The sequence below is a fragment of the Lepidochelys kempii genome, chromosome 3, assembly GCF_965140285.1.
Source record: "Lepidochelys kempii isolate rLepKem1 chromosome 3, rLepKem1.hap1, whole genome shotgun sequence".
Lineage (NCBI taxonomy): Eukaryota > Metazoa > Chordata > Testudines > Cheloniidae > Lepidochelys > Lepidochelys kempii.
This window is the reverse complement of record NC_136382.1, coordinates 120,414,747-120,440,087: the sequence shown is the minus strand read 5'-3', so window position 1 is coordinate 120,440,087 and position 25,341 is coordinate 120,414,747. Positions and strand designations below refer to the sequence as shown.

The following is a 25,341-nucleotide window of genomic DNA, read 5'->3' as shown; positions in this document are numbered from 1 at the left end:
GTGCAGTAGTCTGGAAAGATTGAGAACCACTGTGCTAGTACATTGGGCTCACTACTGACACAACTGCATCACCAGCACCACCTCCTGCAGGAGCTGGGGGGCAGGGGGAGGAAGAGGGGCTGGGGCTTGCTTTCTGAAATATCCTATCTCCAAGCTTGCCCATCTCACAGTCAGCTCTATATTTTGGTTGAGTCAAGACTAACTTTCCTCATGTTATGGAAATGCACAAGTCCCTCCTCTCAATCTTGTTCCTACCAAATTTTGTATTTTAAAATTCAGTTATTTTTTGTATTGAAGAGTAAACCAAAAGCACATGAAAGAAACCAGCTACCTACCTGTCAAAACGGTTGTTCTTTGAGATGTGTTGCTCACGTGCATTCCAATAGGAGTGTGCCTCCTCCACTTGCACATCGTTGGAAGGTTTTTCCCCTAGTGGTGCCTGTCAGGTCAGCTGTGGAGACCCCTGGAGTGGCGCCTTCATGGTGGTGTATATAGGTCCCTGCCGCCCCGCCCCTTGCTCAGTTCCTTTTTGCTGGAATACTCCGATAGAGGGGAGGTGGGTGGGATTTGCAATGGACATGAGCAACACATCTCAAAGAACAACAGTTACGAGAGGTAAGTAACCATTTTTTCTTCTTTGAGTGATTGCTCATGTGCATTCCAATAGGTGACTTCCAAGCAATTTCCCTGGGGGAGGGGTCAGAGCTCACCTGGTTGCTGAATGCAGCACTGCGCTGCCAAAGGCTGCATCGTCCCTTGCCTGTTGGGTGATGGCATAGTGTGACGTGAAGGTGTGGATGGAAGACCATGTTGCTGCCTTGCATATGTCCTGGATAGGGACCGGCACAAGGAATGCTGTGGATGAAGCTTGCGTTCTTGTGGAGTGCGCCATCAGCGGAGGGGCTGGAATTTTAGCCAGGTCATAGCACGTCCTGATACAGGACATGATCCACGATGAAATGCACTGGGACAAGATCGGAAGCCCCTTCGTTCTCTCTGTGATTGCAATAAAGAGCTGTGGTGACTTATGAAATGGCTTTGTGCGCTCAGTGTAGAATACTAGGGCATGCCTGATGTCCAGGGAATGGAACATTTGCTCTCAGTTACTGGCATGTGGCGTAGGGAAAAACACAGGTAAAAATATGTTCTAGTTCACATGAAACTGAGAGACTACCTTTGGTAGAAACGCAGGGTGAGGGTGTAGCTGCACCTTGTCTTTATAAAAGACTGTATAGGGAGGCTCTGAAGTCAACACTCTAAGCTCGGAGACCCTTCCAGCTGAGGTTATGGCCACCAGAAAGGCTACCTTCCAGGAAAGGAAGGACAGAGGGCAGGTTGCCATGGACTCAAAAGGGGGCCTCATGAGCACAGACAGGACCAAGTTGAGGTCCCATGGGGAATAGGCCAATGCACCTGGGGATAAAATCTGTCCAAGCCCTTGAGAAACTGGCCCACCATGGGATTCCGAAGACTGACCTCCCAGCTTTCCCCAGGTGGAAGGCCGAAATGGCAGTCAGGTGTACCCTGAGAGATGATATTGCCAACCCCCACTGCTTGAGGTATAGTAGGTAGTCTAACACAAGCAAAATTGGTGCTTGCTGTGGAGTGCTGCCCCTCTGCAGAGACCAGATGGAAAACTGCTTCCACTTTGCCGGGTACATGGCACAAGTGGAGGGTTTCCTACTTCCCAGCAGACCCTCCCTAACTGAGTCTGAACACTGAAGCTCAAGAGGGTTCAACCAGGGAGTTTCCATGCTGTGAGGTGGAGGGACTCCAGGTTGGGGTGTTGCAGACGGCTGTGGTCCTGTGTGATTAGGGTCAGCCATATAGGAAGCGCCACTGCTCTGTCCAATGAGAGGTTCAACAGCATGGTGAACCAGTGCTGGCAGGGCCACACTGGCACTATGAGGATCAAGGAAGCCCTGTCCCAGTGAGTCTTGAGGAGGACTTTGTGTATGAGAGGGAAGAGCGGGAATGTTTACAGCAGGTGACCCATCCATGAAAGGTGAAAGGCATTCATGATGGAGCCTGGGCTGTGGTTTAGGAAAGAGCAGAACTGCTGGCACTTCCTGTTGCTCCACTTCATGAACAGGTCTATGTGAGGAGAGCCCCACCTCTGGAAAATCAAGAGCATGTTGTCCGACCTGAGGGACCATTTGTGACGGTGAAACGAGTGGCTGAGGCAATCAGCTAGCTCGCTTTGCGCTCCCGGAAGGTGCGATGCCTCTAGGTACATTGAGTGGGCAATGCAAAAGTCCCACAGCTTGAGGGATTCCTAGCACATGGGAGAGGAGCGAGCACCATCCTGTTTGTTTATATAAAACATCGCTGCAGTGTTGTCCGTCAGCACAGACAGACAAGCACCCTGAAGGCGGGCCTGGAATGCTTGGCATGCCAGACAAACCGCCCTCAGCTCCCTTACATTGATGTGCAGTGATAGATCTGTGTGGGACCATAGGCCTTGGGATCTGATATTGCCCACGTGCACTGCCCAACTGAGCGCTGAGGCGTCCTTGTCCAGAGATAGTGTAGGTTGGGGTTTGGCAAAGGGTATTCCCTCACAGACCACTTGTGGCTGCAGCCACCAGTGGAGAGACTCGAGGATGCGAGAGGGGAGGGTAACTATCCTGTTCAGTGGGTCCCTGCTGGGCCTGTGCACCCATGACAACCACACCGGGAGAGGCCGAAGGTGCAACCTGGTGTGCTGGACTATATATGTGCAGGCCGCCATATGTCCCAACAGTTTCATGCAATTTCTGGCCATAGTTGTGGGGAATCGGTGAAGGTTTTCGATAATGTCCCTGAATGTTTGAAAGTGCAGCTCGGACAGGAACACCCTGGCCCGTATGGAGTCCAAGAGTGCGCCTATGAATTCTATTCTCTGCTTCGGGACTAGTGCGGATTTGGGCATGTTCAATATGAGGCCCAGCCTGAGGAAGGTGACCCGGGCCAGAGAGACATGCTCCATAGCCTGAGCTTACGACTTGACCTTCATGAGCCAGTCATCCAGGTATGGGAAAACTTGCACCTGACATTTGCGGAGGAAGGCTGCCATGACCGCCATACACTTCGTGAATACTTGGGGAGCTGCCAAGAGCCCAAACAGGAGCACCCCGAACTGGTAGTGCTGGCCGCTTACCACAAAGCAAAGAAATCATCTGTGGGCCAGGATAATGGAGATATGAAAGTACGTATCTTTCAGGTCGAGGGCGGCGTACCTCTCTGTCCTCCACGAAACTTCACTTTCCTTATGAACGTGTTGAGGTCTCACAGATCCAGGATAGGCTGGAGCCCACCCTTGGCCTTGGGGGATGAGAAAATAGCGGGAGTAGAACCCCTTGCCCCTCAACTACTGAGGAACTTCCTCTATTGCCCCTAGAGCAAGGAGCGATTGCACCTCCTGCAGAGGGAATTGTTCGTGAGAAGGATCCCTGAAAAGGGATGGGGAAGGGAGGTGGGAGAGAACAGAATTGGATAGAATATCCCACATCCACCGTGTTCAGGACCCAGCGATCTGACGTGATCTGGGACCAAGCACAGTAGAAGTGGGACAGTCAATTCACAAAGAGGGGGTAAAGATCTGAGCTCGGTACTGGTGCTCTGTCCTAGGGCACATCTTCAAAAGTTTGGCTTTGGGCCCACAGGCTGTTTGGAAGAACCCAGGCCTTGGCCTGAGGAGGACTGTGACTGGCACCTCCTATTATTCCTGCCCCGTCTCCTGGATGAGTCTTGCCTGGGAGGCCCAGAGTAGAGACGGGACGGGGGCTGAGGCTAAAATGGCTTTCTTTGGAGTGCAGGGGTGTGGATCCCCAAAGAACGTAGAATCACCTGCGAGTCCTGAAGACTGTGCAAGTGAGAGTCCATATTTTGGGTGAACAAGCCAGCACTGTCAAAGGGCAGGTCCTGGACCGTGTTCTGGACCTCAGGTTGTATCCCCGACAGCTGCAGCCAAGCACTGCATCTCATTGTAATGGCAGTGGCCATAGTCCTAGCCGCCAAGTCTGCCGCATCTAACGTGGCCTGGATGGAGGTTCTTGAGACCACCCTGCCCTCTTCGAGAAGTGCATTAAACTCCTTGCACGAGTCAGCCGGAGCAACTCCTGGAATTTTGCTAACATGCTCTAGGAATTGAAAGCATAGCGGCTGAGTACTGCTTGCTGGTTGGCAACTTGAAGCTGGAGGCTCCAGTTTGAGTAGATGTTTCAGCCAAAAAGGTCCAGCTTCTTAGTGTCCCATGACTTTGGGGCGGGACCTGGCTACCCCTTATGGTTTGCCGCATCAACCACAAATCCGGCGTGGAGGGGAGGTCAAACTCTTCCTCCAAATCCTCCCGAGTTGGGGAGTCCACCTGCATCGGACTCAATGGACCTCCGGTCGGAGCCAGAGTTAACGGTGCCGGGTCTTGAGGTCCAGACTGTGGGTGTCCCGCATTGGGACGCACCCCGCTGGAATCCCCTCATGGTTTCTTAAGGGGGGAACGACCGCGGTCCACCTTCTTTTTCTCATGCGGCACTGTGGACTGTGAGCAGTGCCACCTGCTAGAAGTGGCCTTACGAGCCAGGGGATGGTGCCGATGCTCCTTGGAGGAGTCCTTCCTTGGTGCCGGGGCATCCCGCACCAAGGCCAGGGTGCTGCGCACCGATGATGCCGGTGCTGTTTCTGGTGCCAGCTGAGGGCGGAGGGCCGACTCCATCAGGAGGAGCTTTAAATGATAGTCCCACTCTCAGTCCTGGGTCTAAAGCTCCTGAAAATTAGACACTTGTCTGTCTGATGGCCGCCTCCTAGGCACTTGAGACAAGCAGCATGCGGATCACCTCTGGGCATAGGTTTTGCACACCTCTCTCATGCCTTAAACCCCTGCGACCGAGGCATGCCCCGGTGCCTGGGGAAACTAGGGTTGGGGGGAAAGCCCCTCAAAGTAAGCTTAACTAACTAGGAACTACTATACAACTATCGATTAACTATTTACAAATAAGAAAAGGGAACCACTAGGTAGGCACTTGCGAATGCAAGAGACTGAGCTGCTCCAATGACCATCACTGCGGGTAAGAAGGAACTGAGCAGGTGGCAGGTCGCCAGGGACTTACATACACTGCCATGAAAGCTTCACTCCAGGGGTCTCCACAGCTGACCCGATGGGTACCACTAGGGGAAAAAAACCTTCCGATGATCGTGCACACGGCGCGTGCACATGCCTATTGAAATGCACATGAGCAATCACTCGAAGATGAGCAGAAAGTTCTCAATTCTATTCTCAGCGGCATGAATTGCACCTGTGATCAAAGAACAGAATTTGGCTTGAAATGTTGTCTTTTTTTCCCAGGCTCCACCACCTCATCCTAAAATGCAAAAAGTACCTTTGCTGATTATTCATTAAAAGTTTGAAAAAACCCAAACCCTTCCTCTGTTTGCATTTCAGCTCCTAAGTAAGGGTATTAAAAATATGTATAAATCTCTATGTATTTTATCTCACATTGAAACGAATTTTGGTCTGAAATTGCAATCTATTTGTCTGTGTTATCTCAGAAAAAAGGAAGTTCTAAGGGGATGGGCACAATCATTCAGCCTTTAGTCATGGAAGGAGACTTTCTGAAAAACATGAGCTGTCACACATGAATAAAAGTCGTCACATCTGAACCCATGTCACTTGTCTGAAACAAGTCTGACTAATATTCTACTTCAGCACTGATGCATAAACTTTCCATGTTCACCTATGGCTCGATTTTCCATGAGCACAGCTCCTGTTTAAGCACCAAAATAGAATCATAGAATACCAGGGTTGGAAGGGACCTCAGGAGGTCATCTAGTCCAACCCTCTGCTCAAAGCAGGGCCAATCCCCAATTTTTGCCCCCAGATCCCAAATGGCCCCCTCAAGGATTAAACTCACAACCCTGGGTTTAGCAGGCCAATGCTCAGACCACTGAGAAAATAAATGACCAGATTTTCAGAAGAGCTTTACATCCAACATATTGAGCTCTGTTGACAATCTGCCCCAAACAGTGAGTGCTGAGCACTTGAAAATCTGGCCCATTGTGGCTTTTTGTGCCCTATGCAAATATACTGTAGAAGGAGGAAGAGGGAGTCACCATTATATATAGTAGTAATTAACATTATTAGAATATTATTAGTATTAGGCTTAGATTGTGAGCCAGAGATGGGCAAACTACGGCCCCCGGGCCACATCCGGCCGGTGGGACCCTCCTGCCCGGCCCCGAGCTCCTGGCCTGGGAGGCTAGCCCCTGGTCCCTCCCCTGCTGTTCCCCCTCCCCCACAGCCTCAGCTAACTGCACCGGCAGCACAATGCTCTGGGCGTCGGGGCTGCGAGCTCTTGCCGGGCAGCACAGCTGCAGAGCCGCAGCCTGACCCGGCGCTCTGTGCTGCGCGGTGGCGTGGCTGGCTCCAGCCGGGCGGCGCGGCTGCCTGTCCTGGTGCTCTGGGTGGCGCAGCTATAGTGCCACCAGCCACAGGTGCTCCAGGCAGCACGGTAAGGGGGCAAAGGGGGTTGGATAGGGGGCAGGGCGGTCACAGGCTGGGGAACAGGGGGGTTGAATGGGGGCAGGGGGGAAGTCAGGAAGGAGAGGGGAGGTTGGATGGGGCGGCGGGGGGCAGTCAGGGGCAGGGCTGCCGGGGGCGGTCAGAGGACAGGGAGGGGTGGATGAGGCAAGGGTCCTGGGGTGGGGGGCCATCAGGGAACAAGGAACAGGGGGGTTGGACGGGACAGGAGTCCCGGGGCGGCTGTCAGGGCACGAGAAGCGGGGGGGGGGGAATAGGAGGCGGGGGCCAGGCCATACCTTGCTGTTTGTGGAGGCACAACCCTCCACACAATTTCGGAAACCCGATGTGGCCCTCAGGACAAAAAGTTTGCCTGCCCCTATTGTAAGCTCTTTGGGGGCAGGGATTGTCTTTTTGTTCTGTGTTTGTACAGCACTTAGCACAATCGGGTCCTGGTCCATGACTGAGCCTCCTAGGTGCTATGGTAATACAAATAATACAATAAAGAATCTGATGGCCCAACCCTGCTTTCACCGAAGTACATGGGAGTTTTGCCAGTGCAAGAAGACTCAGGTCCACAGACCACAAAAGAATGCAAGATTAGTATCACTTTTTATGTTTCATACAGAGTATTCTTTCCTGACACTCACAAACTATGGGAGAGGACTGTTACAAGGGAAGCTCTCTGTTCTGTGAGGTTTAGAATACTGCTACTTAGCACTTGTATCATCTTGACTTGTTCAAAGCACTTTATAACCACTAAACACTTAATACAGCTACAGGCTCTAACAGCTCTAGCAGCTCTAGCCAAAGCCCAGTCAAGTCAGAAGGAATCTTTCCACTGACTTCAACAAGCTTTGAATCAGACCCTAATGTCTGATGCACCTTTCATCAGCTTCAGTACAGGTGCTGCTGCGTTATAGCTGGTCCTGACAGATTTTACAGAATGTTTTGTCCAAGTTACAGATTGATTTTCAAAAAGCATGTCACTGTTATAATCTTTGCATGTTGAGTGTTATAAAATGCCCCCATCAGAGCATTTAATTATTAGATCAAAATAACAGCAGAATGTAGGAAGTCTGATAGAATGATTCTCTTTCACAGGCCAATGAAAGAAATTTAGTGTCACACGCAAACTGATAAGATGGATGTTATCCTGCATTTGAGAGTCCGTTATCCCACAAAGAAGTCATTTCCTTTTCCGGTGCTGGATACTCAGCCAGGCCTCTGTCACTTACCTGAGAAGCACTTTAAAAAGGGTTGGGCTATTTATTGATTAATAGCAACATCATACTAAAGTTAGGCTAACCTGGTTTCCTGCTTCAGTGCACTAAGCTAATTGCCACAGAGGTCAAAAAGCATTTGTTATCACCATAGCATTGCAGAGTTGGTCATTATGGAGAGGTCAAGTGCATATGGAATTGGACGAGTGCATTATATTTTTGACGCCCTCTGAAATATCAGAGGCCTGATTTGCCACTGCCCTGCATTTTGCGTTGTGGATCCTCCTTTCCTTCCCCCCCACAGATAGGCAGGTGAGGGTAAAGCTTGTGAAGACTACTCCAATGAGTGGGTAACTGTAGTTTCTGTGGAACAACTGTGAAACTGCTTTGAGCTGGATTAGGGTCAGAGGGAGATACAGATTTTTCTGTCCTGGTCCCCGGATGCATCTGTCCAACACCAACACCAACCAGGAATGAGACTTTGTATTTATGTACCACCAGCTTCTCTGTGTATAACACAGCTTTTTCTGTGCCTTTAGTCTGGGCCTGGAGTTAATATCCTCCTCTATTCATTGGAGACTCCAGCGTAAGTAAAGGAGGACCTCAGAACAAATGCTCAGAAGTGCAGGAAATTTGATACACAACTCATTTTGGAAAGTAAAACAATTGGAAAACAATGGTCTTAAGTAAGTCCTCCTTTACTTATCCTGGATTATTTAGGCAGAGGATCCTCTATACAAATATTGCATAAAACATAAAGAAATTGCTAGACCCTATTCTTTGATTTTGAACTCAACCATGCAACTGGATGTCTTTACTAAACAAAAGAAGAAAACAGTCCAAAACCAAAGTACCTTGGCAGAAAAAAGGAGACAGACATAAGCTATTACTCACTTCCTATAATGATGGCCAATGATACAAGGAGCTGTGGCTTGTTTAAGCCATAAACCTTATTGCTGTCTCCTAAAGTTCCACTAGATTTAAATATTAATTTTTGTCATCTGCAAGAGATGCAAAGTTAGAGAAGATTTTTTGCACATCTATGTGGAATTGTAAGGAAAAGATTTATAGCATAGCCATTCACAGCACCTTAAGGTCTACTTGTCTTTCGGGTTGCCAAGTCTCCAGGATTGTCCTGGAGTTTCCAGGAATTAAAGATTAATCTTTAATTAAAGATTATGTCACGTGCTGAAACCTCCATTAATACGTCCAACCAAAACTGGCAACCCTATGTTGTCTTTCCACAGTATACTCCCATATTCAAGAGGATTTATTTGAGCTGTAAAAGTTTGAGTCTAGGTTGAAATTTGGCACCAAATTTTGGGATTCATAACCTACTGGATTCATACGCTAATTTAAAAAATGGACAAGCGTCTATTTGTGGGGCAAAGTAGTGATTCCAAGAAAGGTGTTTTCATCTATCTAGTGACTTAATATTGCAAGGCATTTTTCTTTTTATTGGCTTTCTACCTGCAGTGACCATGACCCTTAGCTGGGGGCCAACAAGTGCACAGCACAGCCCAAAAGGATGGGGGGTAGGGGAGAGAGGGCTTTAATTCTCCTCTCCCCCCATTGACTCGTTGTGTGGCCTTTGCTCTGTCACTTTACCTCCCGGCCTCTGTTTCCCCCTTTGAAAATGAACACAAAGTTGAATGTGACTAGATCAGACAGTTCTCCTTTCAGAAAACTGACACACAGGCAGGTTTGGAAAAAAGAAGGTCTCTCCAGGGCAGCTTGCCATGAACAGAGAGAGAACAAAGTGCAAGGGCCAGACATAGACTTTGACATGTAAAGTGACTGCTACCAGCCTTTAATCTTTGAAAACTATTTTCCTGAGCTGCAGTAGCACAGCTCCTTGTTGCTAACATGAGTAAGAGTGAAAGCTTTTCTTGTTCTCTCCCCTCTCTTTATAAATAAACAAACATTGCTTACTGCAGCTAAACCTGGAATAGGCCTTTTGAAGCGGAGGTGACCTCTGCTTCCAGCATTCACCTTGGGAATGAAGGAGACTCGCCTCGTGACAGAAGAAGAGCAAACAGGTGGAGTCCACTAAGCTAGCACTGCCAAAGTCATGAAGGGAGGTTTAAAGAGGGAAGTGTTCACTCTCCTAAGAGGTGGCACTGTCCTAAGGCTCTTGCTGGGAAGTTTAGATTGGTCCATGCTGTTCCACGCATCAACAAAACCACAGCCGTGAACAGCAACAAGTCAGGAGAAATGGCTAGCGCTTACTTTGTGCCAGGGCTTGCCAGGCTGAGCCTCGGCACCTCTAGGCTTGGCAGTTCATAGCCCCAGCACCCATGGGCTTGCTGCATCAGTTATGAATGTAAAAAAATTGCTTGAGCCCCAACACCTCTTTCATACAAATAAGCACTGGAAATAGTTCTGCCAGGAGAAACCCAAAAAGCAAAACAAAGCAAACACAAAGGCTGGGCCAACATGCTCCAGTGGGAAGAATTTCATCGTAACACCCTAACGTGGTAAAAGCTACACTCTGTGAGCATCAGCAGGGATTGTTCAGAGTGATCGAAACCACCAGAGTACATAGCTCTGAGAGGGGGATGCCAACCAGGCCAGGCATTTCATAACCCAACAAGCAGTATTGCCCATCCCCAAGCCTTCAAAAAACATGTCAGACCCCAAAATCATGAGATTGGCTTAAAAAGCAGATTTTAAAAAAATAATAAAAGCTGGGTTCTTTTTTCTTGCCTTCTGGTTCATGAGCCTTTAGAGTGGTCTCAGGTCATGTTTTCACGCTTTTCTCCACAACCACAAGGGCTAAATATTTTCATTTAAAAAGGAACCAATCAACAAAAAGAACTGAGATTATGTAGTCACTTGACTCCAGGAGCTGAGGCTTTAAAAAGACACCCAAGATCTCAAGACCTACGATAAAATCATGAGAGTTGGCACAACAGCAATATGGCACAGCCAGTGCCCAGATCAAGAGAGGTAGGAATACTGCTGATGGGCACTAATGAAGGATCTGAAATGCACTGTGACTGATATCTTCTAACCCCTATTGATCCTGGATGGATGAGGGCAGGAGATAACAGGCCAATCAGAGTGCTGGCAGATATAGATACACTCAGCTATATTTGGATGCTTGCCATTAGCCAGGGTGCTGCCTAGCAGAAGAGCAACAGGAAATTTGCACTTTGTAGGGACCCATCAATGCGGCACCCTGCAGAAGCAGGAATCAAGCAATCTTACACATTTATTTTAAACCGCACTGGGCCTCAGATTGTTCACATGTGGAGGGGACCGTCTTTGTGCAGGTTTCACCTCTCTTGCACAGAAGGGCACAGCCCGAGTTGCCTGTACAGCACAGTCCTGTCCTCCTCCAGACCAGGGTCCACACTGTGGAGGGAGTGGAGCCTGGGGAGACTGGCCCAGAGGGGAGACACATTTCTTCCTTCACTGTCCCAAAGAGGGTAAGCAGGAAAGACATTACAGCTCAGGGTCCAAGGGCAGCAACCACCATAGAGCTGGATGAGGAGAACATCAGTGCAGAGGCTGAGGGCCTCCATGCAGATGGCTTTTGGTCTGCTAGTTTCTGATTTCATCTGCAGGGAGATGAACTCTGTCTGTTCATCTCCTGTGCAATTAGATAATGTGACATGGGAAGCGGTATCTCTGCAAAATAATCTTTGTAGAGATTTCCTCCCCCAGAATCTCTTCCAAGGCCTTTTTCCCTGGGAGAGAATGATCTGACCTAAGATACCGTTTCAGAGCTTTCTCAGCTTGGGAGAGGGAAAGAGCCTGCTGATATTGTAAGTGGTTACAGTGACTAACGCACCATGTGGAGACCGAAGCCACATAAATAATAGAGACACCTCAAACATGCTTCACTGAACCTCAGGAAAAAGCAAAGAAAAGGTCACAGGATTCCAACTGGGGAAAGAATAAAACTAATTCAGAGCACACTCCTTTAGTGCTTCTCTAGAACTACAATGTCAATCGGGAGAGAAAGCCTTTGACTTGTGTTAAGATCATTCTCCACAGCTGATGTCAAATTCTGCTCTCAGTCAGACACATGAAAATTCAAAGCAATTCCACTCACTCTGGGTGTACACCAGAGTCACTCCAGATTTACATCTATGTAACAGAGAACAGAATTTGACCCCTTTAATTAACCCCCCTTCCCTCAGATAATAACAGAAAAATGACTGACTTTATGCATGACAGCCATGGAACTATCAGCATTCAGTCATTCTGTTTTTGCTTCCCCAGGATTGTTGCTAAGCACAAACAATGCAAGTGATGGCTTGTGGGGGGACCTGCTGTCCTGTGCAGATCTTCTCACTATACCAGTCTAGATCTCCTCTTCAGGCAGCAGGAACTTGTGGTAAGACCCTCCCATCCAGCCATTTGGGGCTCTGTTGTTGCTTAAAGCCCTGCAAACTGTAAGGTGAAAAGATGATGTTCTTAATTTCTATGGCAGAAAGTGATGGACAATTGGCCTGGAAGGAACCCCTAGGCAGCAGTCTCATAGCTCTATTATAAACCCATTTTGGCTATCAACCCTACTTGCCATCTGGGCCCAAGGAAACATGTAAGGATTATTTTAAAGAGGGGCAGAATTCAATAGGGGTAGGAAATCCGTGGGATAATCAGTACCCTCTCTGGTCTTGGTTGGAATCGGCATGGATTCACAGAAACCCAGCCTGACAGCAACAAAATTAGATGATGGTATTAGAGTTAAACAAAGGGCTTGCGTGACAACTGCTGGATTTTTCTATAATTACACACATACCAGAGAGTCTGAACTCAAATGGCAGATCACCGAGACCTGGTAATACATCAGAACTGTAAAGGACTATCCTCAGAGTCTCTCTGGCATCCAAGCATGAGGGTGTTTGATGATTTTGTCAGCAATATCAAGCAGGGAAGAGAGGGTCTCAGTAAATATGAGGGAATATGAGAAATCTTGTCAACTCTGGAGCCTGTCAGACATCTAAGACACATAATCTGCAGATCCAGAGAGACCTGCAGATGTCAGGAGAAGCTGCAGTGGCCTTGTATTATTTCCCTTGTGGGAATTACTGCAGAAGTGTGGAATGTCAAGAAGCAGTAAATGCAGAATGATAACACACACATTTCAAAATGTCCACAACAATCTATTTTTTACTATACATATCTCCTCTCACCCTAATTGGTGGAAGGCAGTGCAGGGGAAGATAATTTAATTCCAAGAAACTCCCTGTCCGCCCTTTGCACCTATCTAGCAACCCTTTATTTCACTCAGCTTTTACATGGACACTGTATCCCTAATACCAGTAAACATCAACACAGAACGATGTCAAACCAAATACATGTTCAGTATGTAGAGATTGCTATTGCTGGTTTACATATTATATATACAAGTGCAGGAAGGAAAAAATGTCATGAGGCAAAAGTCAGATCTGTTACCTCAGTGTCCAAAAGAAAGTAACAAACCAAAACCCAATTTTCTTGAGCCCCATTTATATTTTAAAAAATATGTAAAACCTAAATTTAAAAAATGGCCTATTCATTTATTATGTGGTTTGATGATGTGGGAGGAGATCCCTAACTATTGGAATCTGGGGGCATGGCTACACTTGCAGATGTAGAGCACTGTGAGTTAAACCCGCCTTTGTAGAGCTCAGTAGGGAAAGCGCTGCAGTCTGTCCACACTGACAGCTGCAAGTGCACTGGTGTGGCCATATTTGTGGCACTTGCAGCGGCATTGGGAGCGGTGCATTGTGGGCAGCTATCCCAAAGAGCATCTCTTCCCATTCTCGCACTGTGGCTTGTGGGAAGGGGATGGGGGGCATTCTGGGTCCTGTCCCAACACCCCGTGATGCATTGGTTCGCATTCCAGCAATCCTTGTGCTTCCGTCGACTGCTGGAATCGTGTTGATACAAGTTTGCAGGGCCATTAATCGCATCCTACTCAGAAGAACTGTGACTCTGGGTAACGTGCATGACATTGTGGCTGGCTTTGCACAAATGGGTTTCCCTAACTGCAGAGGGGCAATAGATGGAACACACATTCCATTTCTGGCACCAGCCACCTTGCCTCTGAGTAGGTTAATTGGAAGAGGTATTTCTCTATGGTTCTCCAGGTGCTTGTGGATCACCATGGGTGTTTCATTGACATTAACACAGGCTGGTCCAGAAAGGTGCATCACGCACGCATCTTTCAGAACACTGGCCTGTTCAGGAAGCTGCAAGTCGGGACCTTTTCCCCCAGACCAGAAGATCACTGTAGGGGAAGTCAAAATGCCCATTGTGATCCTTGGAGACCCCGCTTACCCTTTGATGCCGTGGTGTATGAAACCCTACGCAGAGGGGCTTGACAGCAGCAAAGAGCAGTTCAACAACAGGCTGAGCCGGTGCAGAATGACTGTGGAGTGCGCTTTTGGCCGGTTAAAGGGCCACTGCTGCTCTCTGTATGGGAAGCTGGACCTAGTCAATGACAGCATCCCTGAGGCTATATCTGTGTGCTGTACCTACCATAACATTTGTGAAGGGAAGGGAGAATGATTCACTCAGCCATAGAATTCAGAGGTTCAACACCTGGAGGCTGAATTTGAAAAGCCAGAGAGCAGGGCTATTAGAGGGGTCCAGTGTGGGGCTGCAAAGATTAGGGATGCCTTAAGGGAGTAATCTGAGGCTGAAAGCCAACAGTAATGTCTGGTGTGGTGCCCTGCACAGGAGTGAAGTGCGGTAGGAATCTGTGTTTGCTATGTATGATACACTGACTTGCAGTGCCTGTTGCTTTCCTGGGATAAGGTTTATTTTACATGATGCAATAATAAAGAATGTTTTCAAAGCCAAAAAATCAATTTATTGAAAAGAAACACAACACAATTGCTTGGGAAACACAAAGGGGTGGGTAGGGGAATGGTACAATCACAGATTTGCATATGTCCTGTCTGGAGTGCTGTACTTCAGGATGGCTATACTGCATGGTGATGGGGGTTGAGTGCAGTGGGTAAGGGTCAGTTTTCAGGGCTTGGTGGTGAAACCACAGGTGTTGGAGGCAGCTGGTGGCGATAAGAACCCAGATGTTGGGGAAAGTGGGTTGGAGGTGACATGGTGGCACAAGGGAAAGTTTTGGGACAAGGGCTGCAGAGGTGGGTGGGCATGGTAGTCCTCCGCCTGCAAGCGCCTGGCTTGAGTCCACTTGGCGCTCCATGATGCTTATCAGCCGCTCTGTGCTTTGGTGCTGGTGATCCGCATTCTGCTGGTGGACCCTCCTTTCACTCTCCCGCCACTCCTGCACTTTTTTATTTTCATTAATTGAATGCCACATGACTTCATACAGCATGTCCTCTTTGCTTCTACACGGCCTCTTCCTGATTCTTTGCAGCCTCTCAGCCGTTGATAACACGGATGGCTGAGATCTCAAGGTTGCATCTGTAAAGGCAAAATGCAACACTTAACAGAGGCAGCATTGTTCACACCAGATGGAGCAATGATTCCCCCGTAATCAAGGGCAAGCACAGACGTGAGCTGTAGCTCACGAAAGCTTATGCTCAAATAAATGTGTTAGTCTCTAAGGTGCCACAAGTACTCCTTTTCTTTTTGCAAATACAGACTAACATGGCTGCTACTCTGAAACCTGACAATAGCATAGTTTGCCTGTCCCAAAGCGAGCGCACATAACCCATGGGAGCCCCAAAATGATGAATAAGCACAGGGTCAAGCATGACTGATTGATTGTTTCATGGCTGTACTGTCCTCTGGGTTTCTGTGCCTTGGGGAGAGCCAACAGCGGCAGGGGGCCCCTTTACTGAACACTGTCCCCACATTTTCCACAGGAGTTTGTCCTGGATGATATCTCGCTGCTGAGGGTGACCAGGGAAGCAAGAGAGGGTCTTCTACTGCAATGCAGCTTCTGCCCTGGCCTATATGCAGCTTGCCTGTGTGCAGCAATGGTCCCCCTGTGCCTCATGGCACAGTGGCGCGGACGAGTTAGTCTTACTGGGACGAGGACAACAGTGGCTCTCCCAAAAAACCTGCGCAAGTAATTGCCCAACTTCTGGATGAGATCTCTGAAGAGATCACTGAGGCTGATTACAGTGATGTGAGAGAGCACATCAATGCCCTATTCTGCATCTAGGCCCTAACCCTCCTCACCCCAAGAGCCTGCACCGAATAACTTACTTCCCAAAATAAAAGCCACTTACCTGGAACCTCCTCTGGTGTTTGTCCTTCCCCAAGCACCAGCCACCACGACTGGCTACCTTCCTCTTGGCTTGAGAGCAGCTCCTGGTTGCATGCATCTAGGGATTCTGGGGTGTCTTCCTCTGCCGGAGCACCCTAGCTCCCGCTTCGCTGCTCCTCCTCCTCCTCCTCCCGCCTTGTTGAACTGGCCTCTGAGGTGTCCATGGTGGTACTTGGCATGGAGGTGGGGTCACCCCCAAGTATCGCGTCCAGCTCTTTGTAGAAACGGCAGGTTGCAGGGACAGCACCGGAGCGGCTGTTTGCCTCTCAGGCTTTGTGGTAGGCATTCCACAGCTCCTTCACTTTAACCCTGCACTGCAGTGCGTCCCGCTCATGGCCCCTCTCCATCATATCCCTTGATATCTGCCCAAAGACATCATAATTACTAGTGCTGGAGTGCAGCTGGGACTGGACAGCTTCCTCCCCCCCAAACACTGATGAGGTCCAGTGCCTCGTCATTGCTCCATATTGGGCATCACCTGGCGTGTGGAGGCATGGTCACCTGGAAAGATTCGCTGAGAGCACTCCACGCCTGGCTGAGCAAACAGGAAGAGGATTTTCAAAATTCCCAGAGAATTTAAAGGGCAGGTCTGACAGTTGGTCACCTGAGGGCAGGGCAGTAGAGTTCAAAGGGATGACCAGCGTGGCTAGCAAAGGCATTGTGGGACACTTCTGGAGGCTGATCACGGCACAGTAACAGACCAGGGCGTCCACACTGGCACCGCGGCGCTCCAGCAGAGGGCACAGCAAACGTTATTCCACTCGCCGAGGTGGAGTGCCTGCAGCGCTGTAGCCGTGGAGACAGAGCGTTCCTTGCCAGCGTGGATGGGTAGTGAGCTAGGGCGCCCGGGGCTCCTTTATTGCGCTGTAACTCGCAAGCGTAGCCAAATCCTGGGTGTTGCTGACAGTACTCCCACATGTACCTTCTTGTGAGGGAACAGTATAAACAATAATACTGACAAGCTCAAAGGAGACCATGGCTCCAAGAACATACATAGACCAACTCTTCACAAACAAAGCTCTTGCGGTCATACAAATGTGCTTGGTAATAAAAATTATGGAAAAGAAAATGTTCTCTAAAGAGAACCAGTTGCAAACTTTCCCAGAAGATATTCAGTGCCTCTTCAAAACTTGCAGATACTGACTATAACGGATCAGAATATTTTAACTGCAAATTCAAAATTTTAAAGTTTCACAAAGGTTTCAAATGGACATGTTTCATTTTTTAAAAATTGTGCAAAATTTTCACAGAAATAAAAAAGTAAACAGTCATCAAAACTATTGGCACACTGCTGGCTCAGGACTGGGGAAGCACCAGGTGAATCATATGCCACCTTTGCACCAGCTCCAGGAGCTGTGTTCTCCGCCCTGCGTTTCAGGGGGGATCTAGCCTTGTACTTTCACCCTGCTTTCATGTTTCAGTTCTCATATGTGAATTCGGTGTGCAAATATGCACCTATGTAAACTCAATGCAGGCACATTCAGGCCTCCTATTTATAATGTGAGCATGCAAAACAAATCCTGACCTACATGGAGAAGTTCTCTGCCAAGGCCAAATAATAAACTTTCCCATTAAATCAAGCTTTTGGCATCAAAACTGATCTGAATGAAGTACTTTAGAGTAGAATGTGATTACTCAACTAAAACACAGACAACCGGTCTCTAGAAAGACTGAGTATAATTTTATCTTGTTTCTTCTTCCATTTGAAATAAGCAATTATGGGGAACTCATTGGTCCTTGAAAGGTGCTTGACTTACAGCCCTGGAGAATTAAGTCCAATTTTTTCACAGGACAGGTAGAGCACAGGAAGGGTCAATGTAAACTGCCTCATATTGCCCTGTCAAGTATACGATCAAAAAAGTTTGGAAGATTTTATTTCTAGAGATGAAAGGATAGCTCAGGTCTTATGCTCATTCCATCCTTGGCCTCTCTACTTAGATGACAAAGTGGTTTTCAATTAGTAGCAATTGTGGTGGTGGATTTATTATTTTAGTGCCTGGATCTCTCACTCAGGAATGCAGACTTCTTGTGCTGGGTACAAAACACATACAGTAACTCCTCACTTAATGTTGTAGTTATGTTCCTGAAAAATGCGACTTTAAGCGAAACGATGTGAAGCGAATCCAATTTCCCCATAAGAATTAATGTAAATAGGGGGAGTTTGGTTTCAGGGAAATTTTTTTTGCCAGACAAAAGACATTATATTATATAAACTTATAGTTCATCATTTAACAGTGAGGCATTCCCTGGGAAATATCCCACCCTCTTCCACCCCGACTCCACCACCTCAACCAAGCTTTACAATCATCATTGCTGTGTACAGTATTAGTTTGTTTAAAACTTATATATTGTGTGTGTATGCTGACTCCACTCTAAGTACACTGCCCTTTTAAGTAGATCAGCAAGTTGAGACAGCAGCTACTGCCAGCAAGTTCCCTTTGTCCTGAGCCCTGTTGTGTGTCCCCATACTCTATGGAGATGGGGTAAGTGGGGGTAGGGGGACACCCTCACATTAGCAACTCTCCCTCCCCCCGCGCAGCAAGCAGGAGGCTCCCGGGAGCAGTTCCAAGGCAGAGGGCAGGAGCAGCACACAGCAGTGGGGGCAGGGACAGTTGAATGGCTTGGCAATTGATAGCCTTCTGGGGGGCTGCTGCACAGGGAACTTAGGGGAGTGGGGAGCTGATAAGGGCAGGGCCATCCTTACCCATACGCAGAGTATGCAGCTGCATAGGATACCAGGAAATTTGCACCAAATTTCCTGGTGCCCTGTGCAGCTGTGTGCTGCTCCAGCCCCTGCTCCGGCTCTTCCCCAGGGTCCCAGACCCTGCCTCTTCCCTTCCCTGCTCTACCCCAGCCCTGCCCCCACTCTCCTGAGCTCTGCAACAGGACTGGGCCTGCAGTCACTGGCAGCAGGAAGTGCAGCGACCCAGACCCAGCCGCATTGCTGGCGAGTTCTGGGGGGTGGTTCCCTCCTGCCCCCCAAGCCAGCCCTGCCCCATCCCCAGAGGCCTGGGGCCTGCTCCCCTCCCACAGAGGGGCTGCATAGGGCCCCAGAATAGCTAGAGAGGGTCCTGGATAAGGGGGCTGCTGGCTCACCCTGGTTGCAAGCCCCCACCACTATCTCCAACAGGCTGCTCTCTCTGCAAGCAGTGGACAAAGCAGGCAGCTGCCAAACCTTATAAAGGAGCTCTTTTAAAGTTGTGTAATGCATGTTCCCTAATTGATCAGCAAAGTAACACCAAAACAGCGTTATCCAGGACAACTTTAAGTGAGGAGTTACTGTATTAAGAGATAATCTGGCCCCTGTTATATTGAAAGGTGCCCACAGGGGGTCTTGATGAACAACCAACCAGACCCCGTAAGGAGATTTAAACACCCTGGTTCATCTGGCCATTAAAGCTCTGAGGTTCCTTTGTACTGCAGAGCAGCTAGACTAAAGGAGGCGTCATACCCATGTTCATCTTTGAAGGTCACTTGGTGCCAGAGGAGTTCTGATGCGTTTTCCAATATGTAATACTCAGGGATTGAAAAGGAAGATCAAACTATTTTGCTCAGCAACTGATTTTGATGCGAGTTCCAGACAGAGAACTCAAGCAGCTGCTTCTGGGCAAAGGGCAGTGGTGCCTGACTTGAGGTTTCTGCAAGGGGAAGTTGCCTGTATGCAATCTGTTAGCACCTCTGTTTTAATGAACAGGACTTAGCGTAATTTGCTTATTTACAAAACACACACTAGAAAATGCCCAACTCTGCATCACTACCTGTTATGTACTAGCTCAGGGATTCTCACAGTAAATTTTTTGGTGGCCTCAGAGTGCAGCCATCAACTCTTGCTGGTGGCTACACTGACAATTTTTCCTAAAATATTTAATTGACTTTAGGAAAAATCAATAAATTACAATGATTTGGACATGTGTGCATATTTATTTATTTAGGGTTTTTTCAGATTCAGTAATAAAAATAATTTACAGTTGTCTATTCTTTACTGGACATAAACAGAATAGAAACACAAAAGGTGCTTCACATGTTCTTGTCTTTTTTGTTATTTCTTTTGTTTTTTTGGTTGCGCTTTTTTTGCTTCTTCTAAGACTTGCTAGCTGGTAAGTCTTCTGCTGTGAAAAGAGATATTTGCCAATATCACTTTTCACAGCAGACTTACTCAGCCGCCGCAAGCCCTGGGACAGATTAAGCCCTGGATGGGGAGATGGGCAGGGAGGCAGCAGGGCCCAGGGCCAATAGGTGGTGGGTGGGTAGGGGATGGTGAGCCTGGGGCCAGAACCTGAACCAGAACCTGCCACTGCACAGATGGAGCCCGAAGCCCCATAGCTGAAGCCTGCCTCCCCTACTCCCAGGAAAGTGGGGAATTCACTAGCTGCCTGCACCTCCAGTGTGTGTGTCTCCAGAGTGGGGCAGAGCCCAACTGCTGCTGGCAGCCCTGGGAGAAGGGCCACTGCTTTGTGTCCCCCACCCCCTTCACAGCCGAGGAGGCTGTGGCCGCAAGAAAAGGCCCTGGTGGTCGCATGCAGCCACAGTGACCGCATTTGAGAAACACTCTAGCAGACTGTCAAGGGGCCTACCTGCCCTATAGAGCACCTTGCCTAAACATCCCCTTCAGAGGTTCTCAAGAATAATTCAGAGGCTCACAGCCAATAACAAACCAGTTTCCATTAAAGGGGTTTATCAACATAAAATAAACCCAAAGTAAAGCCAAAAACCCATGCCCATTCTCTTCCATCCCCACCTCTGATTGGTCCCTCTTCCCTGAGGTCTGTCTGGCTCAAAGTTTCCCCACTAGGCACAATTTCCATTCCTCCAAGGCTCTGCTCGGTCTCTCCTCACAGCCAGGGGTGAAAGTAACTTAAAAGGACCTGCTGGTACTCCGGAGTCCTGAGGAGGGGGCAGGGCCTCTAATGGAAGAGGCGGGGCCTTTAAATCCCCAGGCCCTTTAAATCAGGATTTAAAGGCCCAGGGCTAGGGCTGCAGTAGCAGCAGCTGGGAGCCCCAGGCCCTTTAAATCACCCCCTGAGCTCCCAGCTGCAGAGGCGGCTGGGAGCCCTGGGGCAATTTAAAGGGCCCAGGGCTGCTGCTACCACAGTGGAGCCCCAGGTCCTTTAAATTGCTGACGGAGCCCCGGGGGTCCAGCAGCAAGGCCTGAGGCTCCGGCTGCCACTACCCTCCAGGGCCCTTTAAATTGTCCCTGGAGCAGCGGCGGCTGGGCTCTGCTGGCTATTTAGAGGGCCTGGGGTGGTAGAGGCAGTGGGAGCCCCAGACCCTTTAAATAGCTGCCAGAGCCCCTCCACCACTATCCCAGGACTTTGGCAGGCTCTGAGGGCTATTTAAAGGGTCTGGGGCTTCTGCTGCCTCTACTGCCCCAGGCCCTTTAAATCGTCCCCGGAGCCCTGGGGTAGCGGCAGCGGGGCTACAGCGGCAATTTAAAGGGCCCAGGGTGGTAGCGGTGGCAGAAGCCTGGGCCCTTTATATCACCACCCGAGCCCCGCCGCCGCTACCCCGGGGCTCTGGCAATTTAAAGGGCCCAGGGCTCCAGCTGCTGCTGGGAACCCCAGGCCCTTTAAATTGCCACCTGGGGAAGCCCCGATACTGAGCACTGGCTCTTGCACGCAGGGGTGGCAAGTTTGTGGAAATTTTGGTGGTGCCCAGAACCTGCCCCTGCCCAAACTCCGCCCCCCCCCAAACTCCACCCCTAACCCTCTCCCCGCTGGCAGCAGCAAGCTCTGGGTAGGGGCCTCCCCCCCCCAGCAGCACACTCATCCACACCACTGACACTGCACGTGCTCCTAGGGCTCCTCTCAAGTCCAGGAATCTCCCTTGCCTCCCCTGTGGTGGGTGCCATGGGGGGGGGGCTGCCCCTCACTGTAGCCTCACTGGGAGTGGGGGAGAGGGGACTGCCCCTTGCCCAGTGTGGGGCAGGAGCAGTGACTGCGGGCAACAGGGGTGGCTGTACTGGTGGAGGGTCCCGCTGGAAAATGAAAGGGTCTGAGGGGGAAGGGCAGGGTGAGGGCAGCCTGCCCTGACAGTAGTGTTGGGGGGGCACTAGGACCATACGGCAGCAGTTTTTGTAGGGAGGCAGCCTGGAGCTGCAGGGGAGAGACAGGGATGCTGTGCTCTGGGACACAGGGAGGCCCACGGGGGCAGCAAGGCAGGGGGGTCCAGGGGACACTCGAGTGGGGGGGCAGCAGGTGGGACCAGGGGGGAGACTCAGCCCCGAACATTGGTGGAGCTGGGCCCCAGGGCCCTCAATATTGCTGGAGCCACGAGCCCATATAACTCACCTCTGCTGCTTGACGGTTTGTCATACCAGGGTGTACAGGCTTACTTTCAGCTCTGCTCCCAGCTCCTCTTTGGCACATCCATTATCAGGCCAGTAGTCTCCCCCTTTGCAGTCAGAGGATTGCAAAGGTCTCTTGTCTAGGCCAGGGCTTCTAGCTCACTCACAGCTCTCCCCCTACAGCTTTACCATCTGCTGTCTCTCCCTTTAGAAGGTCCAGGTGCCTTCCTTAAAACCCAGTTGGGGAGCCAGGCAATTACCCACAGGTGAACTGGATCTTGCTCCCTCTTAAAAAGGCCAGTCACCCTATGATACTGATCCTTTTAATTATGGACTCAGACACATCCAATTTGCCCCCAGGCAGTTCAGTTCTGCAGGGTCAGATGATCCACAGCTGAAATATCTAACTCTACTGATAGCAGCAGACCATGTTAAGCAATAAACTATTTACTGTGCTAAGCCAGTCAATCAAAACTAACACTGTACTGTGGGTACACCAAATCAAGATTGCAATTTATCAGATAAAATATTATACTCCAGATGTCCCCACAGGCGCATATGACAGGATAGAAACCTCACTGTAGTTTCTAATCTCTGTTGACTCAAGTAAAGGCTCACTCCTAATCACCCCCAACTTTTAGGAAGTTTAGGTGCTCAATCTCTACTCAATGGATTGGAGGCCACTTACAGATGTGAAATTAAACCATATAGAAACCTGGGGTATATTTTGTATCTGTTTCCCCCATCTCTCAAAACAGAAACAAGGAGCCTTTTGAGAAAGCTAAAGGACAATAAATTTAAAACTGACAAAAGGATTTTTTTTAATGCAAAGTATAATTAGGCAGTGGAACTTACTGCCACAAGGTATCATTGAAGCCAAGAGTTCTTGCAGGATTCGAAACCAGACTGGACATTTATAGGGATAAACAAGAATGTCCAGAGTTTTAACAGCAGGGAGCGGGGAGACAGGGGAATCACCACACTACCACACCCAGAACCCAAGAACTTTGGAAAGGGATATAAATCTTCATATTTCAAGGCTTATGCCAATCTCTAACTACTGGAGTTAAGAGGAAACTTTCCCTGAGGCAGGTATTCCATAACTGCCTGTTACAGGGTTTCTTGCACCTTTCTCTGAATGATCTGGTGCTAGACCCTGTCACGGACAGGATACTAGAGTAGATTCTGATCCAGTCTGGCATGTCCTAGGTTGCATTTGTAATGAAACCTAAAAGCAGGCACATTTTATATGTCTGGCATTTGCAGAAGTTTCCTGCAGCTCTATTTTCAAGCTGTCTGCACTGATTTTATGTTTTATGAAATGCACTGAGAGATTTCAAATGAAACACTAATTAAAAGTCTCCTGATTACTTTAATCAGAAACTAAAGAAATTAAACTGTCTCCAGAAACCTCTCTATGCAATCTCCAGTGTGCCTGGAGCTAGACCTGATTAAATGAGCCTGCATGATTTATTTGGGCAGTATGAATGCCACCTCCTGGCTCTGAGGGAATTGAATTAGAAGAAATAAATCTTTATACCTGGTTCCCTATGAAAGAGTTGAAGCCATTAGTTGATTACTAGTGGAAGCAAACTTCCAGCCTCACTCAAGTTTCTCTGCATAACCGCAACTTTTCTAGTTTTGTACTGGTAACAGAGAAGGATGTAGAAGGGTAAAGGCTAATTCTTCCTGAAGTGCCATCCTAGATTAATCGAGAAAAGGGCATTAGTTTTTCTTATCTTTTGATAGGAGAATGTGATCAAAATTCATCTTATTCATAAAGCTGATTTCTACAGAGCCGGTGCTTCAGAACCCACTAGAGGTAATAGTTATGGGGACTTAGAAGATTACTCTCAAGAGAGGTTTCAGAGTAGCAGCTGTGTTAGTCTGTATCCACAAAAAGAAAAGGAGTACAACCAAAACACTAACCCAGGAACCTATCCTTGCAACAAAGCCTGTTGCCAACTGTGTCCATATAGCTATTCAGGGGACACCATCATAGGGCCTAATCACATCAGCCAGACTATCAGAGGCTCATTCACCTGCACATCTACCAATGTGATATATGCCATCATGTGCCAGCAATGCCCCTCTGCCATGTACATTGGCCAAACTGGGCAGTCTCTATGTAAAAGAATAAATGGACACAAATCAGATGTCAAGAATTATAACATTCATAAACCAGTCGGAGAACACTTCAGTCTCTTTGGTCACTCGATTACAGATCTAAAAGTGACAATTCTTCAACAAAAAAACTTGAAAAACAGACTCCAACGAGAGACTGCTGAATTGGAATTAATTTGCAAACTGGATACAATTAACTTAGGCTTGAATAAAGACTGGGAGTGGATGGATCATTACACAAAGTAAAACTATTTCCCCATGTTTATTTCCCCGCCCCCCCCGTTCCTCAGACATTCTTGTCAACTGCTGGAAATGGCCCACCTTGATTATCACTACAAAAGGGTTCCCCTCTTCCCCCACCCCCTCCTGCTGGTAATATCTCACCTTTCCTGATCACTCTCGTTACAGTGTGAATGGTAACACCCATTGTTTCATGTTCTCTGTGTATATAAATCTCCTCACTGTATTTTCCACTGAAAGCATCCGATGAAGTGAGCTGTAGCTCACGAAAGCTTATGCTCAAATAAATTTGTTAGTCTTTAAGGTGCCACAAGTACTCCTTTTCTTTTTACTCTCAAGAGAGATTCCATAGTCCATACTGGAGAAGTTTGGGTCTAGACCTCAAGGACAAAGTGTCTCCTCATTACTTCCCTTCTCATTATATATTTGGTAAGGAAAATCTTGGGACTTCAGTAGCACTTTATTACTGCTGGGCAATTGTAGGACTCTTTCAACACTCACTCCTGCCAGCCAACAGTGAATGTAATTGAAAATATCGCTGCCTTAAGCTAATGTTGAGATTTATTTGACCTTTGGCTTGACTCGAAGTAAACGGTTCCTGCGTTTTGGTCTTGTGTTCCAGCCCGACACACGGAAAAAGGTTGGCCCAGATTCTGGGCTGTGCTGAGGCTGCTTTGATCGTAACTAAGCCGCGTGCAGTTGGCTGTTGGAGGATCTCTACACTGAAGAGTGATTCTCCAGTGGCATAATGATGCTGAAGGGTCTCCATTCCCCTTTCTGTGGC

The 25,341-nt window shown here is 48.5% G+C and overlaps 1 protein-coding gene across 1 annotated transcript in view; it reads right to left on the bottom strand.

The window, feature by feature from the left end:
- Positions 1–14,557: 14,557 nt before the first annotated feature.
- Positions 14,558–25,341, bottom strand: part of ZDHHC14 (zDHHC palmitoyltransferase 14) — a 167,990-nt gene continuing 157,206 nt past the window's right edge. Inside the window, exons 9-10 of the transcript XR_012158100.2 lie at positions 15,873–16,272; positions 14,558–15,099 (exon numbers count right to left, since the gene is read on the bottom strand). The gene's annotated coding sequence lies outside the window, so the exon portion shown is untranslated. The remainder of the gene's footprint in view (positions 15,100–15,872; positions 16,273–25,341) is intronic.